Source organism: Mastomys coucha, unplaced genomic scaffold, assembly GCF_008632895.1.
Source record: "Mastomys coucha isolate ucsf_1 unplaced genomic scaffold, UCSF_Mcou_1 pScaffold14, whole genome shotgun sequence".
Classification (NCBI taxonomy): domain Eukaryota; kingdom Metazoa; phylum Chordata; class Mammalia; order Rodentia; family Muridae; genus Mastomys; species Mastomys coucha.
In genome coordinates this window covers 31,166,999-31,183,725 of record NW_022196896.1, presented here as the reverse complement: position 1 = coordinate 31,183,725, position 16,727 = coordinate 31,166,999, and positions in this window count along the sequence as shown.

Below are 16,727 nucleotides of genomic sequence, written 5' to 3'. Positions count from 1 at the left end.
TTCCCCTGCCTCTTGCCCATTAGTTCAGGGTCATGTCCACGTCGGACTCTCCAGATGTGTTTGTCTCTGGTTACGACTCCCTTGTACCTATAATAAGCATTTTCCTCCACCATACCTAGAAGCAGTCATTTCTTTCCTTCTTATTTCTTTTTTTCATTCACTTGTCTCTTATCAAGTACTTTAGGAATCAAACTAACTGCTTGAACCATTTACCAAACTACAAGAAACAAAACTGAATGATGAGTCAAATAGATGCACATATGGCTATAATTTTTCTATATACAAATGTTTATTTAATTCAGAGCTTTGCTTGCCCATACTTGTTAGATAAATAGTTATCCTACATTACAGATGCATCAGATTTAATGTGGTATTTAATCAACAAACAGAACATTGAAAACATACAGTAAATCTTTATAACTTGGTAACAGTAACTAAAGGAAGACTTGAATAAACAATTGTCCCCTCTGAAGAAATGCATACATTCTACTAAGTAGATGAAAATAAATGAAAAGTAGATGAAAGCAAATGAACAGATAAGAAGAAGCTCCTGATATTTAGCTTATCAAGAATTCATGTGATCCAATGAATCACATAAACATATCTGCTGCTTGGGGGCACAAAACCTGACTGTCACCTACAGTTACAATAAAAGTAGGAAAATTGTCACAACTGCTATTCAAGAAGAATATAAATAAAGTATTTATTTTACAAGGATGATTCAGGGTAGACCTGCCCAAATGTATACTAGTATCTGAGAAAGATATGTTGGCAGACCCAGGAAATGATATACACAGATGCCCAGAGCAATCAAGATTCCCAAACCCTGTCATCCCTGCTGTGAAAGTGAGGAGACAGCCAGGCAGTGGTGGCACACGCCTTTAATCCCAGCACTTGGGAGGCAGAGGCGGGCGGATTTCTGAGTTCGAGGCCAGCCTGGTCTACAGAGTGAGTTCCAGGACAGCCAGGGCTATACAGAGAAACCCTGTCTCGAAAAAACCAAAAAAAAAAAAAAGTGAGGAGGCAGTGGCAGCTTTGCTCATGCTCCATGAGAGGCCTTGGAACTAAGTCGCCTTTCTAATCCCCAGACAGGTATGCGAAAGAGGCCAGTGAGCCTGCTGCTGCTGCCCTTCTGTGGACAGACTTAATGTGAGGCTTCTGTCAAGAGAATACACATGAGTCTTGGTGAAGCAGCTGAAAGACTGCACTACAGAACCCATGGAGCAGTATGCTCAGTTAAAATTTTAAGGTGCTTGGGCTTCATTTTGAACAGGGTTACTGAATACAACTGTGAGATATAAACTGTGCTGGTACAAGAACTAGGTTGTCTTGGGGAATTGGCAGTTCCTGATATAATGAAGATGTAGAACATCCAAACAAAAAACAAAATCAAATACAATTGGAAGCAATTCTAGTCTATTCCATAAACTAATTAGTCAGTTGTTCCCAGTCAATGTTAACTGTAACTATGCACTTAGAAGAGGTAGTGATTAGAGCCCTCTCTCCTAGGATCCAGGAGCCTCTCTCCCTTCCTCCCCACAGACGCCCCCATGACCTCTAACCTTGCCTCAAAGACACTATTTTTTAAAGCTGGTGTTATAGTTTTCTTATCTATAATTTACCTTGCATAATATGTTCAAGAACATGCCTAAAAGGGAACCAGTTACAAAAGTAATTTGAGCCTGGCATCAAAATCTCATCCACAAGATAAGCATTCCTCAAGTGTTTTCTAATACCAACCTCTCTCCTTCCCTTTCATCTTCTTCTCTTTTCCTAAAGATGAAGAAGTGTCTGAACAGTTTGTCCTCACCAACAGCCTCTTCCAAAGTTTCTTTCTTCTCATTTCTAAGCCTCTTCTCCAAATCTCAACCTTCCTAATGCACAAAACCTTTTGCACCCAGTTAGTTTCCATTGGAAGACTGGGGTGTGGGTCAGTGGTAGAGGGTCTAGCATGAGCAAAGGTACACACACACACACGCACACACAGGCACACAGAAAGACAGACAGACACGCACACACACACACACACACGCCAAGTTGGGAAGATAGTCCAATAGAAAATTTCTTCTTTTTTTTTTAATACAAACAGAAAGACATGAGTTCAAACCCTCATAATCCATCTTATGCATGCATCTTATGAACAACACAGTATTGAGAGTGCATACTATGTGTGTTCTTTTGTGATTGGGTTACCTCACTCAGGATGATAATCTCCAGATCCATCCATTTCCCTAAGAATTTCATAAATTCATTGTTCTTAATAGCTGAGTAGTACTCCATTGTGTAGACAATGTACCACAATTTCTGTATCCATTCCTCTGTTGAGGGACATCTGGGTTGTTTCCAGTTTCTGGCTATTATAAGTAAGGCTGCTATGAACATGGTAGAGCATGTGTCCTTATTACACGTTGGAGCATCTTCTGGGGTATTTGCCAAGTCAAGTCATTTTTAAAGACCTCCTCTATCCTTTGAAAACTCACTGTAATTTATGGAATTTAGCATAGTCATTGAAACATAGGTTCCAGCAACCAGCATGGTTGTGAAGACCTATTTAATGTGGAATCTGTAGGAATGGCAATTTTTGCACTCTCCTTTTCTATATTTAAACATCACATTTCTTGAGTCCTTCTACAAGAAACCTGCATAAAATAAATATTTTTTCAATGGGACATTCTAAAGTCCAGGGCACACAGACACAAACATACATAATTTAAAATGAATTACATCTTATTTTAAAATGAACTAAATCTTAGGAAAAAGAAGGATAAGGAGGAGAAAGAGGAGGAAGATGAGACTGAGGAGGAAAGAAGAAGAAGAGAGAGGAAGAGGAGGAAGAAGGAAGAGAAGAAAAAGAAAAGAGGAGGAGGATGAAGGAGAAGAGGGAAAGAGGAGGAGGAGGAAGAGGAGGAGGAGGAGGAGGAGGAGGAGGAGGAGGAGGAGGAGGAGGAAGAGGACGAGGACGAGGACGAGGACAAGGAGAAAGAAACAGCTTAAGAGCTTCCAGGTGGGAACACAGAAGCTAAATCTATGAGCAGCATTGTCTTATCTGTCATAGCTGTGGTCTCTGCCAGCTCCACAGAGTAACATTGATTTTTGTGTTCTGTTGTCTCTTCCCAAGCCCTAACAGCTCATTTGCATACTGAGACAGGCGCTTTTACTAGTGACCATCCAGCATCTGAGCAATCCCAGCAGACCTGTACAGACCTGTCACTCCAATCCACACATTACAGCTAGCACTGAAAAGCCCAAACACGGGAAAAAATGGTGATATATGCATATGCCAGTCAGCGGTGCTATTCAGTCTCTCCTTCACACACTGTGGCCTCTACCTGATAAGGTCTGAAGCTATCCTGGACGGACTTCGATGTTTTGCTTCTGGCTTTTATCCATTTTGACATCGACATCCTTGTGAGATGGATTATAAATTCAAGCTGTTATCACCCGCTCACACCCTAGTATGAGTAATTTTTAGAGTCTTAACAGCTTCAGATAGTGAGAAGAGGGAAGCTGTGAGAAAGCTGCTGAGGGATTGTCAGCAGCAACAGAGGCTGAGAGCAGGCTGGCATACTTCATTTGTGTACATCAAAGCGTTCAGTAACATTTGTTGTATGAATGAGAGAAGTGAATAAACAAAACTTCAGTGATTTATGTTTATAAGTATCTAATGGCTGGACATTATTCAGTTTTTCTTCCTTTGTCAAAAGCCAACATTCAAAGACAAAAAAAGAAAATGACAATACATTTTTAAGTTCCAAATTTCAATTTATTTTTTCTTATTCTGTAGTAATATCCTAGTAAAAGCCAAAGACATGAGACTTAAAGAGAATATAAGCAGGGTGTGGTACAAGAACTTAATGGGGCCAAGGAGAACTCATGAAAAAAATTCAAGAAAGAATTCTCTCATAAAAAATATGTATATTTGCCTGTGTGATACATGTGTGATAATTATAGAGTTAAATAATTTGAAGCTCTTTGGTTTGCAGCAGAATGTAAGATGACACAAATTGTATGGAAATGTGGTACAAAATTCAACATCCAGCATGAAGCTGTGTTCTAATCAATTGTCTTCCGAGATAGCTGTCTTTGGAAGGGCACCTCCAGATACAATAGCTGCCACCTGTTTCCTGGTCCCAAGAGCAAGGCTTGGCTCATGATGGAAACTTGACATGAAGCTGAATCTCATGGTAGAAATACCGAGGGGTGCGGTGACTACAGAGGCAATAGAAAATCTCTCTCGAATTCAGTAATACTAATTTTGGTAATAGTGCTTGTGGCCAGCTAAATGTCATTTATGTGCTACATAGCATTCTAAAGGCAAAATTGGTAATTTATTTCTTTCACCCTCAAAATTGGTCTATGGGAGAAATAATATCATTTTCCTAATTACAAAACAAAAACTGACAAACAAGCGGACAAAACATAGCAGACCTCTGAGTACAAGGCCAACCTGTTCTACATGGCAAGTTCCAGGACAGGGCAGCCTCCACAGTAAGATGATGTTACAAAGTAAAATAAAATAAACAAATCAAACTAAAACAACCTCAGGTACAGAGCAAAGAATAATTATTCTGTCATTTCCTGCCACTGTTTGTGCATACATGTGTATGTACATATGCACATGTGTGTGTGCATGTGTGCGTGTGTGTGTGTGAGTGTGTAAACCTCTTCAAAATGTTTGTTCTTAGAACTATTATAGCAGCTCCCAAAATGGTTTCTTCTTTTCTAACAACTTTGTTTTGCAACCCCTCCAACATCTCATTTAAACGTCTAAACCATAACTTATGCCAATAATCAAATCCTCTTGCAGCAGTCTGAATTTTCGATGTCCTCAATAGTCTCAAACATTTGAATGCTTCATTTCCAGTTGGAAGCAATTAGGGGAGGCTTAGGATGTATGTCTGGCTGAGGGAAGTATGTCATTGAAGGGAGCTTTGAGAGTTAATGAGAGGTACCATTTTGAATTTGCCCTCTGTTCTTGCTTTTGGTTCAATGTGAGCCTTCACTTACCTGCTTCTCATAGCATACCTTTGCTCTGCCATAATGGACTCTAATCCTCTGGAACCAAAAGCCCAACTAAACTCTTCTATAAGTTGCTTTAGCCATGGTGTTTTATCACAGTAATAGAAAAGTAACTAATTCATCACAGTTTTCCCAATCAAGCTTGGTTCCACATGCTTGGACTCAAGCTATCTATAAGCTGAATAATTCCTGGATTCACTCACAAATATAGCTCAGTTGACTTTAATTCACTTAGTTTTATATCCATTCACTATCCTGACTTGTTCATTCATTTCATCTTTAATATTTTAATTGTTAAACATTATGCCAAGTGATGTGAGAGTGAGAAACATAATGCACGGCCAAATTCCCATGGGTGTCTGGGTCTGGTGGCACAGGCTTGAACTCCCAACACTGGGAAGGAAGAGGCAGGAGGACACTGGGCATTAAAGGCCAACCTGGTCTACATACAGAATTCCAGGACAGTCAAGATTACATAACATGATCTGTTCTTGAAAGGCTACTTCCTCAGTGAATTATCCCTGTTCATCCTCATCAAAATAGCAGCCGCCTTAGGGAAAAGAATGGAGGTTTATTTTTGGAGGGGAGATCAAGGAGACTCTAAGGAGCACTGTGGCAATTGCTCAGTGTTTTCAGGGGGGAAAGTAGATCCCCGTTGAAAAGCTTAAGTCATAGTTTAGATTTCAGGTTTTACACTATACTAAGGAGGGTGATATTGATGAGGAGATACTGAGAGTGTCACTGAGAGAGGCCACTGAGGGTCTCATAATGGACATCGGAGAGACATCTTATGTATGTATGGACATACATACAGAAATCACCAAGGTAATTTCTTACAGTGAGAAATAGGGAGTCAATACATGACAGTAAACCTTTTAAAAAAAAAGTTAATTTGTGAGTATACAATCTCTGCAGTTTACAAGATTAATTGTGGAGATAAATATGAACTCTGTAGCCAAACTGGTACATCATGAGATGCTTATGTTATTCACCTGTACTCCCAAAATGATGCTGTCTCCATACTTACTATGATGGACTCTGGGTACAAACAGAGAATAAAGCACATGAGACTTTCACTCCTTCCCTGGACCCTGAATCAAAGAGGATATCAGTGATGTCCAGAGACTACTGTTCAACATCTACATTCTGAAATGTCAAAGTTGCATGTCATCCTCAGCCTTCTCCTTCTCCTGTAGACACAGTTATTTCTACACTTATCTCTGAAGCTGTCGATGAAGCTAAAGAATGCTGTACAACATGAGTTGGCTCCTAAGAGATAAGAAGCCCACAGGGTCTTTAATCTGGTTGCCATGAGAAATCCTTACCTGAAGACTGTTAGAAACAGAATTTCAATTTAAATAGTCTGTAGCTAATGGACAACTAGACTGGGGACATCTGAGCAAGCTCCATTCTATTAGGACTCATTTCTTGCACTTAACACATATGTAGTTATGTATTTTACGTACTCCCAAGTTTGGGTCAGACCCTTTGGGTTTTCTTTAATATTTCGAATCAAGAAATATTTCATGAAAGCCTGCCTTCATTTCTTAAGGCTACTACACCAAAATTCCTTATCTACATACCAGTGCTACATACCAGTGTCTGCTCCATAGAAACATTCAACTCTAGAAAGAATCTCAGGAAACTCCTGGCCAATATGTCTAAGACACCTTCCCAAGGTTATATAAGCAGGAACAACCACTGAGAGGGAGAATCTCTGCCGATGGAGCTACCTCCAAGCTGTGCAGGGAATTCCAGCAGCAGAGCTTTCAGATGCTGTTGCCCATCATAGATTGAATTTTTTCGGATGCAGCTGATTTAAATGGTCAATGCTCCTATAGGTGAGACCTCACCTATATCTCTGTAACTCACCCTAACAAACTCCCTGGTTCATTATACTAGTCTTGTGTGGAATCATTTCTAGGATCTCCTGTCAGAGCGTTATTTAAGGTAAATAGAAAGTTATTCATATCTTCCAAAAGCCACGTAACAAACAGGTATTTTTTAAATATAAGAAATATTTTGTTCACAACTCTGGGAACTGGGTAATGTTAAAATAATGTTGCCAGATGATTTAGTGTTTAATAAGGGCTGGAACTTCTGGCTCATAGCAATACCTTTTTGCTAAATCTTCACATAGAAAAAGGGAAAAGAAGATTGTTTGTGGCTTTTTGTAAGGCCACTCACCCCATTATTAAATATAAAACCCTCTTCCCAGTGACAGTTACCCAAAACCTCCTTGAACACAGTAGATGTTAGGTTGAAATATGAGGAGTTTAGGAGTGCTGATATTCAGAACCTGGCAGAGCCCATTAGAAGCCAAGATCTGTGTTGGGGCTAGGACACTGGGTTTCAATGGCTGAGTAAACACACAACCCAACCCCCACTGGGGTGCAGCAGTGTCTTGGTGATGACAAGCATTAGTATATGATAATAAAAAATTAAAGTAATAACATCTGGGTATTTTAATTTTGTTCTATAATTTTACAAGTAATAAGAACAGTTTGAAAACCGATGTCTTCAAACTGTCATGCACATGTGACATTGCCCCCAACTTCCTCCTTAGCTGAGGATATGGGGCCCATGGGAATGTAGAAATAAAGCAGAACTCACTACTAAACAAAGGCTTGTGAAGTTCAGACTTGGAATTGTAAACTCTGTTTACTGTGCTTAAGATAATGGTCTCACAGAGTCCAACACTTTTTGGAAGAGAAAACTCCAGAAATTTGCTTAAATGTTTGTGTCTGTCCCTGCTGTTAGTGTGTGTGCACTGCACTTATGCCCTTCGAGTGGCTCCTGCTGCTTCTCAGCACTGTTACAAAACATTACAGTGTTACAGTGACCACAGTCACTCCTCCTAGACAGTCTCCATCAGCATCTCTGTTACTCCTGGTATCTTTTCAAATTCAGCAGTCATGCAGAACTGAAAACTGTGAGCATTGGCCAGGTGTGCAATTAAAAGCTATCAATTGCTTTGTTTTGTAGCCTCCTTCTTTGAACAGTGATGTCATAATGCTTCACAGTATCTCTCTACCACACTCTTGCTCTTTTCAGTCTAAATGTTAGGTAATTTTTTTAAGATTTCCTTTTATTTTTAAATTTTCCATAGCTGGATTTAGAAAAAAGTTGATTCCACATACGATGTATTTTTATATTAAAAATATTGTTAATTCAAAAAGCTTCTTTTCTCTGAAATTTTGCATAAAAGTGTTAAAGAGTAACTAACAGGTGCATAAGATAACAGTGACCATGATGTATATAGTTTCTTCTAGATGCCCCCTTAATTTCTCTGTAGCTACCTACAAGAAAGAATTCTTTATGTGCCAGACAAAAGCCAGTATGAGTGCCTATAATGAAAGTGATGAACTAAGAGCATATATGTTTGCTTTTCTTTGTCATATATTTGCTTACATTTCATGCACCCAAAAGAAACTTGGCCAATGCCTGCCATCATGCTTTGGTATTAGAGCCTTTAGGAATGCAAAACCTCTAAGACTCTCAGTGTTTCCTGAGAGTTGCATGTAGGACACTGGATTTGGTAACATCATATTTGCTGTAGCTGTTTGTATTCTAATGTTAATTTTGATATCTCCAGAAAACTGTTTTCAGGAGAGCATCTGTACATACCTTCTGGGAACTTGTCCCAGAAGATGCCAGTAGTCAATTGCTGAGTAGGACAGACAGAAGTAGGAGTTTAGGATTCATCAGTTTGGGACTGGGAGCAGGAACAGAAGGAAGAGATTCACCATGCTTTAAAGTGTAGAGAGAGGAGAGACACAGAGGCTGCTCCATGGAGTAGAGAAGCAAGTAGAATATCCTGGTTTCTAGACCAAGAAAATACAGCACAGAGAGCTACATAAATGGGTCCAGAGAAGCCAAGATGGAACATACAAGTTAGCAAGCAGTCACTCAGCATTATCAGCAGGAGGTAGATTCTAGCAGCAGAGGCTAGACTGTGTGTGTATCTTTTGTCCAGGAACATACATCACTGAAGCAGGAAGCCACCCTACACTGAACATAATTAAATATTAACACTACAATTTTCCATCATTACAGAAAAGGATCAATAGTCCTCTCTGCCCCTTCCCCCAAAGCAGAGAGTTTGCCTTCTGGGAGTGTTTCAACCTAGAGACTCAGGAGGAGGTGGGACCAGCCAGGAGGCACAGGCCTCAGAAGTGGCAGGGCAGCCAGCACAGGATCCTTTCTACCTCCTTATTCGCCTAGGAGGAGGTTCTGCAGATGCACAGCCCTCTCTGCCCCTTCCCCTCAAGCAGAGAGCTTACCTTCAGGGAGTGCTCCAAACCAGAGACTCAGGAGGAGGTACTGCACATCCACAGCCCTCTCTGCCACTTCCCTGCAGGTGGAGAGCCTGTCTCCAAAGTTTGTTTTGACTGCAGGACTCAGGAGGGACAACTGATCCACAGCCCACTGCACACAGTTCTTACCTGGGGAGAGTTGATCTCCCAGAAGTGCTGACACAGCTTAAAGATGCACAGGAGGAACAAGCTCCAGGCATAGACAGCAAGAACATCTAACACCAGAGATCAACAAATGGGAAAGGCAAACGCAAGAATCTTACCAACAGAAACCAAGACTACATGGCTTCATTAGAACCCAGTACTCCCACCACAGCAAGTCCTGGATATGCCAAAACACCAGAAAAGCAAGATTTGGATCTAAAATCATATCTCATGATGGTGATAAAAGAATTTGAGAAGAGCATGAATAACTCCCGTAAAGAAATACAGGAGAACACAAGTAATCAGGTTCAAGCCCTTAAGGAAGAAACACAAAAATCCCTTAAAGAATTACAGGAAAGCACAACCTAAGAGGTGAAGGAACTGAACAAAACCATCCAGGACCTAAAAATGGAAGTAGAAACAGTTAAGAAATCACAAAGAGAGACAAACCTGGAGATAGAAATCCTAGAAAAGAAATCAGGAACCATAGATGCAAGCATCACCAACAGACTACAAGAGATAGAAGAGAGAATCTCAGGTGCAGAAGATACGTAGAAAACATTGACACAACAGTCAAAGAAAATGCAAAATGCAAAACCCTCCTAACCCAAAACATCCAGGAAATCCAGGATACAATGAGAAGACCAAACCTAAGGATAATAGGTATAGAAGAGAGTGAAGACCTTCAACTTAAAGGGCCAGTAAATATCTTCAACAAAATTATAGAAGAAAACTTCCCTAACCTAAAGAAAGAGATGCCCATGAACATACAAGAAGCCTATAGAACTCCAAATAGACTGGACCAGAAAAGAAATTACTCCTGCCACATAATAGTCAAAACAACAAACGCACAAAACAAAAGAAAGAATTTTAAAAGCAGTAAGGGAAAACGGTCAAGTAATACATAAAGGAAGGCAGGCCTATCAGAATTACTCCAGACTTCTCACCAGAGACTATGAAAGCCAGAAGATCATGGGTTGATGTCATATAGACCTTAAGAGAACCAAATGCCAGACCAGGCTACTATACTCAGCAAAACTCTCAATTACCATAGATGGAGAAACCAAAGTATTCCATGACAAAATCAATTTACACAATATATTTCCACAAATCTAGCCCTTCAAAGGGTAATAAAGGGAAAACTTCGACACAAGGAGGGAAACTACATCCTAGAAAAAGCAAAAAAGTAATTTTCCAACAAAATTAAAACATGAACAGATTTCTAAATCTAACAACAAAAATAATAGGAAGCAACAATTACCTTTCTTTAATATCTATTAATATCAATAGACTCAATTCCTCAATAAAAAGAAATAGACTATCAGACTGGGTACATAAACAGGACCCAACATTTTGTTGCATAAAGGAAACCCTCCTAAGTGACAAGGACAGACACAACCTCAGAATAAAAGGATGGAAAATAATTCTCCAAGCCAATGGTCCCAAGAAAAAAAGCTAGAGTAGCCATTCTAATATCGAATAAAATCGACTTTCACCCTAAAGTGACCAAAAAAGATAAGGAGGGACACTTCAAATCCATCAAAGGTATGATCTACCAAGAGGAACTCTCAATTCTGAACTTCTATGCGCCAAATGCAGGGTCATCTACATTCATAAAAGAAACTTTACTAAAGCTCAAAGCACACATTTTACCTCACACAATAATAGTGGGAGATTTCAACATCCCACTCTCTTCAGTGGACATATCATGTAAACAAAAACTAAACAGAGACACAGTGAGACTAACAGGAGTTATGAAACAGATGAATTTAACAGATATCTATAGAACTTTTTATCCTAAAACAAAAGGATATACCTTCTTCTCAGCACCTCATGGTACCTTCTACAAAATTGACCATATAATTGGTCACAAATCAGGCCTCAACAGATGCAAGAAGATTGAAATAATTCCTTGCATCCTATCAGATCATCATGGACTAAGGCTGCTCCTCAATAACAACATAAACAATAGAATGCCCACATACATGTGAAAGCTTAACAACACTCTACTCAATGATAACTTGGTCAAGGAAGAAATACAGAAAGAAATTAAAGACTTCCTAGAGTTTAATTAAAATGAAGCCACAACAGACCCAAACTTATGGGACACAGTGAAAGCAGTCCTAAGAGGAAAACTAATAGCTTTAAGTGCCTACAAAAAGAAACGAGAGAGCATATACCAGCAATTTGACAGCATATCTGAAAGGTCTAGAACAAAAAGAAGCAAATTCACCCAAGAGGAGTCAAAGGCAGGAAATAATCAAACTCAGGGCTGAAATCAAACAAATAGAAACAAAAAACAACTATACAAAGAATCAACCAAACCAGGAGCTAGTTCTTTGAGAAAATCAAAAAATAGATAAACCCTTAGTCTGACTAACTAGACGGTACATAGACATCATCCTAATTAACAAGATCAGAAATGAAAAGGGAGACATAACAACAAACACTGAGGAAATTCAAAAAACAATGAGATCCTACTACAAAAGCCTATGCTCAACAAAACTGGAAAACGTGGATGAAATGGACAATTTTCTAGACAGATACCAGGTACCAAAGTTAAATCAAGATCAGATCAAAGATCTAAACAGTCCTATATCTGCTCATGAAATAGAAACAGTCATTAATAGTCTCCCAACCAAAAAAAGGCCAGGAGCAGATGGGTTTAGTGCAGAATTTTTTCAAACTTTATCAAAAAGACCTAATACCAATACTCCTCAACCTATTTCACAAAATAGAAACAGAAGGTACTCTACTCAATTTGTTCCATGAAGCCACAATACCTCTTATACCTAAACCACACAAAGACCTAACAAAGAAAAAGCCAGACCAATTTCCCTTATGAATATCGATGCAAACCAAATCCAAGAACACATCAAAATGATCATCCATCATGATCAAGTGTGCTTCATCCCAGTGATGCAGGAATGGTTCAATATTAGGAAATCCAACAACTTAATTCATTATATAAACAAACTCAAAGAAAAAAAACATATGATCATCTTATCAGATGCTGAGAAAGCATTTGACAAAATCCAATATCCCTTCATGATAAAAGTCTTGGAAATAACAGGAATTCAAGGCCCATACTTAAATATAATAAAAGCAATATACAGCAAACCAATAGATAACATCAAACTAAATGGAGAGAAACTTGAAGCAATCCCACTAAAATCAGGCACTAGACAAGGATGCCCACTCTCTCCCTACCTATTTAATATTGTACTTGAAGTCCTAGCCTAATGTCTGTGCCACTCTCCAAGCAGAACCATTGTTCATTGAAACAGTTGGTGAATGACTTTATGGATAGAGTATCTTAATACCTAAACTGTTTCTTAAATGAATGTAACCTGTTCTCTGTGGGCTGAGAATGAAGTCACTCACTCAAGTCAAATAGCTTTGACCATAGCAGGAAGTCTGTATCCAAAAATTGAGCCTACAATTCATGTCTTGGTGCAGCAGAACTATCAACTCTCAGCTTAGCTATGATGGAAGTAAAATCCTTTGGTGATGTGAGGGTCATTGAAGTACAGCCTTGTTACAATGAATCCCAATGTCTAAAAATTGTTCGTATTTTGGGCTTGTACCACAGTAAGAGCCAAGATTTTAAACTCTACTAAATACAAAACAAACAAAAAGACTTTATATATTCATGTTCATTTAAGAAAATACTAGTAGTGATGTATTATTTTGAAGTATACAGCTAATATGTTTGGAGTTATTTAAAATTTATATAGAGAAAAATATTTTCACTATTGCTGTAAACGAGCATCTATATAAGACTGTTAAATCGATTGTTGTTTTATATCAAACAACTTTTATAATACTTATTTTTATTGTTATAATATTTTATAAATTTTAAGGAATATGACAAAAAAGATATTATATGTATTGAAGGGGGGGTCTATGGGAGGAGCGGTGATCCAAAAGGGGAACAAGAATGTGATTCAATTCTATTTAATTAAAATATGTTTTTAAATGTTAAAAAAAGAAAAGAAAACATCCAATTAAAGAAAAAATCATATTTAAGAAAAAAGTTTAAAAAAAGAAAATGATCTATTACTTTACATACATACATACATACATACATACATACACTACATAAAATAATAAAGTATTAAATACTTTATTATTAAATAAAGTAATAAATACTTTATTATTTTATGTAGTGTTCTGCCTGTATGCATGTATGTATCCTGCATTCAGGCTAATGGGCATTCTGCAAGAGCTGCAAGTACTTTAATCAAGCAATCTCACTACACCTAACTGTTTTTTGTTTATTAGTTTTGCTTTCTTTTTATTTGGTTGGTTGGTTGGTTGTTTTGAGACAGTGTCTCACTATGTAGCCCCGGCCTGGCACTCAGTAGATAGATCAAACTGGCCTGGAAGGCACAGTAATTGTTTGCCTGTATTTCCAAGTGTTAGGATTAAAGGCAGTGCCAGCATAACTGGAAATATTCCAATTAAAAAAACATCAAAAGGAAGTTCACAATATAAGCCCTTGGGGAGTGAGAAGCTACTGCTTGGCAAACCTGAAACTCAAGAAGTTGGGCCTCAAGTTGTGCAAACCAGATGGCTAAAGGAGAGTTCTTTTTTATTACTTTTTGATACTTTGCAACCCTCCCTGGGAGTGCCAGTTTGGACTAAACTTCTAGTAAGCTTCTTGGTGAGAGTTTTGACACGTCTGCTTCTGGTCGCATTGGAAATGCCACAGAATAAGCCTTCTGTGCAGACTTTCGGTAATTACAGCCAACTCGGGATTATAGACATTAAAACACGTGCAAAACCTTCAGAACTTCAGAAGGTTTGTGTGAAATCAACGTTCAAACTTCTGAAGGCTTTCATTGAAATCAAGGTTCAAGCTGTACCAGTCCTCCAAGGCTCTGCGTTATCACAAGGATTGGAGTATGGAGAACTGCCAGTTATACAAGTACCCAGAGCTCAGCCTTGACCATGAGCTCTAGACTGGATATAGAAATCAGGCGACAATCTGTGCACAACTGTGTCTCCTGCTTTGTAATGGTCATGTCATTCTCTTCCTGTGTTGTTAGTGCCTGCTGGTTTCTTGACAACACCATTTATTGTCTAACCCAAGACTCCTCTGGTTTTGAATAGGGATATTATTTGAACAGAGATACACTGGGACAGCAGAGGCCATCAGAAACAACTCTGTACCAAGCACTACAAACCATTCCTTAACTTCCTTCTTTCCATTTCCTCATGATCACAAAACTTGATGCCAAACTTCTAAGTCTTGATCTTCATGCATGTTAAAATTCATGTGGCAAGAGAGGAGGATGTGATCTTCCAGGCCCACCCCTGTACTGAAAACAACTGTTCTCTCAGTCATTTGCACTATACATGGCTGTGCAACACATTGCTATCTTTAGCTGTAAGAAAAGTTTAGAATATGTTTTTCATACCAAATAGGATCAACTCCCTTGAACAGCTTGGTTTTTGGATTATATTAACCATATATGATAATAAGCTTATCTTAACCATGTTAATAGTATGACTCCCTCCCTGTTACTCATTAGTTCTCTGGGGAATGATTATGAAAGTTTTTCAACACAATGCTGTGTTGGTGCCTAGCATATACCAACTCCACATTATTTTTCTTTCTAGGTGTCTAGACAGTTCTTATGCCCTGGGCATGACTGTATGGATGATCTACTGAAACTTGACTGTAGGAGATTGAACAGATATAGTTTGTGCAATTTCCAGAAATATTGTTAAGCATATCCTATGATGGGGCTAGAAAGAATACTTAGTGGTTAGGAGCACACTGGCTGCTCTTCATGAGGACTCAGGTAAGATTTCTAGCACCCACATGGCAAATCTCAACTATCTATAATTCTAGTTCTAGAGTATTTAACACACTCATACATATGTACATGAAGACAAAACACCAACTTGCATGAATTGAAAATAAATTTTAAAAATTAAAAAAGAATGTCCTATGAGTAATTCTCCCCCTTGATTTCTGAGTGGGGTGGTAAGAACTAGGTCAAATAGTCTGTGATATGTGTTGGGAGAGCAGAGACCAAGTACTCCTGATGACCTACATCTAATGCACCAGGAGCCCACTGCAAAATGTACTCTGTATTTATTCTTTTTCTCATCAGAAAGACAAAATATTGAAAAGCAACAACCTAAGAAAGGAAGGGTTTCTGAAGTTTCATGATTTCAGAGAGATTTCTGTTCAACATGGAGGGAAAGATAGAGAGACTATGGCATGGCAAAGGAACCTCACAATAGGAATCACAGGATCTTCAAATGTCACTCCTAGAGACTGACTTACCAAGCAGGGCAACTCCACCTCATACAGGCCACATGGCTTCAAATAATGCTTCAATCATGAGCCTGGTAGTTCAAAACTCTAGCCTATAGAAGACACTTTAGATTCCGTAACACAATCCTTTTGAGTAAATTTCTTACCGTGGTTATATTCCTGTCTGACTGTGGTGGGAAGATCCAGTTACTTTTACGTCCTTAGCATGTGTGGTTGCTGTTCTGGGATGGTGGCTGTGCTGAGTCACTCTAGCCTCAGAACAAGACTACTTTGCCACAGAGCAGGCTGAGCCAGAACAACAACAACAGCAACAGCCTCTAAATAATACCATTACCTCAAGAAAGAGACTTCTACAATCCCTGACTGCAAAATGTAGTTAGGTGCCAACTCATGTTAGGGATACTACCAAACTAATTCTGATTCAATACAAGACTGCTCTTGCTAAGCATGGTAAGCCCCAATTAGAATTGTTCTGGGTCAGTGTGACATGGAAACCCTGCCTGACTCACTGTAGACCAGCCCTCCCATCACACCCCAAATCCCACAGCCAAGCTCCTTTAGAATGCCCCGCACTGATTATCTCCCCTGCCTTGCCCACATCAACTGCTGTACCAGTGTATATATTAACTCTACCCATGTTTTTCTTTGTCTGTGATGAATTGATTCATAGCCCATATTACTGGCCTGTCAACACCATTCCTAGAGTGCCAGCATGAATTACAGAGTTTAGCAGTAAATTGGCCTTCACGATATGTTTCTGAGAAATTGAATGGATGAAAAATAGAAGACACCCAGAGAGAAGAAAACTACCTTTGCAGAAGTCTTCAATGTGCAAAGTGGAGATCCAGCACCCTCTGTAACTTATTCTGCTAGGGAGATTGGTGCTGCTGAGGGCAATGTTGAAGAACTTGGGACTTCTGTTTGAATTGAAGCATTAAGGCTTTGAATACTTAAAG